This window comes from Gymnoscopelus microlampas, assembly GCF_963454915.1.
Source record: "Gymnoscopelus microlampas genome assembly, chromosome: 15".
In the NCBI taxonomy this organism is placed as follows: domain Eukaryota; kingdom Metazoa; phylum Chordata; class Actinopteri; order Myctophiformes; family Myctophidae; genus Gymnoscopelus; species Gymnoscopelus microlampas.
Window position 1 is genome coordinate 10446490 of NC_139952.1, and position 2721 is coordinate 10449210.

Sequence of the window (2721 nt, forward strand, 5' to 3'; positions counted from 1 at the left end):
GCAAAACACACTCGCCCCCCATTCTATTTACTGCCGATTTGCCTGTAATACCGCCGGATTTGCCCCGGGGCGACTGTGTTTTGGGGCGAGCGTTTTGGTATTCCCCCGTTGTTGTGCCACGATAAACAAGGAAGCGCAGTGGATCAAATAGAATGACTTCTCGGTTATTGCATCGTCTATTTCTCACTTCAAATGTTTTCAAAAACATTCTTGAGAGCAACGTTTAGTTGTAAATGACATTGTTTGTTTGTTTACATGGCTGTCATGTTGGATAAAGCATATAACCAAGCAGCACAGGTTGACATGAGCAGGTGTTCTGAGTCTCTGATTACACAGCGGTCCGTTATAGAGCTCATCGGTCATTATCCAGAAATAATGACCGATGACTGACCAATCAGAATCGAGCATTCAACCAAGCCGTGTAATAAGCAGATATAAGTCATTATGGAACACTTTATAATGTCATGATTATTGTTATAAAGCAATACAAAATATATTAGTTCTTATAACTATAATTATACAGTGTTATAAGAGGATTATAAGGCATTACAGACACGGGAAGTGTTAGCAAAACATTTCTGTGAAATGGTTATTGTAAAAAATCTAAATACAATTGGAAAAAGTTACACAGTGTGACTTTAAATTGACACTCCGCATTTTGCAGTGTGTTGAGTTGCATTGTGGGTAATGTGTACGCCCCCTCAAAACCTGGTGGCGCTCTACATTGTTGGGCTAGACGATATCAAGCGTCTCACACACACCGAGGTCGACGTGTGCCTACGAGATCACCGTAAAGTCTTCCCAGAAAGTAAGAGACGAGAAACAGGCAAACTATTTTTTGATGAACCTTCTAACTTCCAGTATGTCTGCGCGGGGAGCCACCTGTTCATCTGTCTCCTCGCCGCACCTTGCCTCCAAGCCGCCACACCTGGCGGGCTGTATACACACACACACACACACACACACACACACACACACACACACACACACACACTGACACACGCACGCGCGCGCACACACACACACACACACACACACACACACACACACACACACACACACACACGCACAGAATTGTATCGGACACGACCCCCACACCCACGCTGCAATCTGACAAAACAAAAAAAGAAGAAAAATAATAAATGAATGTTAAAAAAATATATATATATATACAAAAAGAAAGTGTGGAAAAACTTGGCATGAAAACAACACCTCAAAACCAACATATGGTCTGACATGTTTAAACACACGCACGCACGCACGCACGCACGCACGCACGCACGCACGCACGCACGCACGCACGCACGCACGCACGCACGCACGCACGCACGCACACACACACACACACACACACACACACACACACACACACACACACACACTGTGAACTCACTCTTTCACAGCCCAAACTCTTGGAAGACTTTGCGGAGGAACAGCAAAGTTTAACAAAGAACCAGTGCAAGTTGATTTGTAGGGGTGGAAAGTAACTAATTCCACGTAGCAGCCCAGCACCACACCGCACCTTATAGCCTTGCAAAGCTTCACACAGCCCAGCACCCAAAATATCTCCCGTTTCCATTGCACAATATAGAAGGCCTACCCCCTCTCAAATCCACAGCATACGGTGTGTTGACACTCCTTTGTAATGTAAGTACATATGGAGATCGTTGCTTCTTGCCCAACAATCTAATGATAAGTGACCAAATGTCCTGTACACCAATGCAAACCACCCGTGCAGGCAGTACTCCAGCTATATACGAACCAAATGGACCCTTACAGGTCTGTAAACCCAGAGAGTAAAAATGGAACCAAAGGGATGTTGTTAATATAATGGTTTATCAATAACACATGTAAATAAATCACAGCAAATTGAGTGGAAATCACAGAAAATTCAGCGCAAAATATATTATAACAAAAATTGCAGCCATTTATATGTTCTGAAGTGCTGGGGGAGATCAAACCAGTTTGGCCCTGTTTGGCCCTGTTTGGCCTGCCTCAAAGATGACTTTACAAGGAAAGATCAGGCAAGTGTGAGGAGGTCAGACAATTTAGTTGTGCTGGCTTCAACTTCAGATACAAAGCTACGAAGCGACAGATATGTCGTGTAGCTTTGTATCTTTTATAAACACAACGTTTATTTAACTCTGAGAGTGTACAAATGGAACCACTTGGACCCTGGGTCCATGTGGTTCCGTTGGCACACTCTCAGAGTTACAGACACCATCCAAATGTTCATCTGGACCCCTGGTGGTCCCCGAACCTGGCATTGAGAAACCATGGTGTATTCTATATGACAACATAATCCCAATGACATCGCAGGGTCATCATCACAACCATGTAATTGGCACATGTTTACCAACAAATTAGTTGTCAACACTGATCAAATATCCAAGAAGAAATGTTTCACTTGACGGTAAATCTGAAAGAAGGGATTTGGGAATCTATCCTTTCCTGTTGACATGGTAGTCGGGGACAAGGTGTACTCCTTTGAGATTAGGTTGAGATTAGACTTAACCCTCCTCCCCCCCCCCCACAAAAAAAATAAATAATAACACAGGAAAAATATGAATAATAATTGACTATCATTGGCCCTCCTCCCCCCCCCACAAAAAAAGAAAAAAAAATAACACAGGAAAAATATGAATAATAACTGACTATCATTGGCCCAAGACCTTGAGGCACAATCTGTGTGATTTTGGTGTGTCCGATGCAAATTCGAAA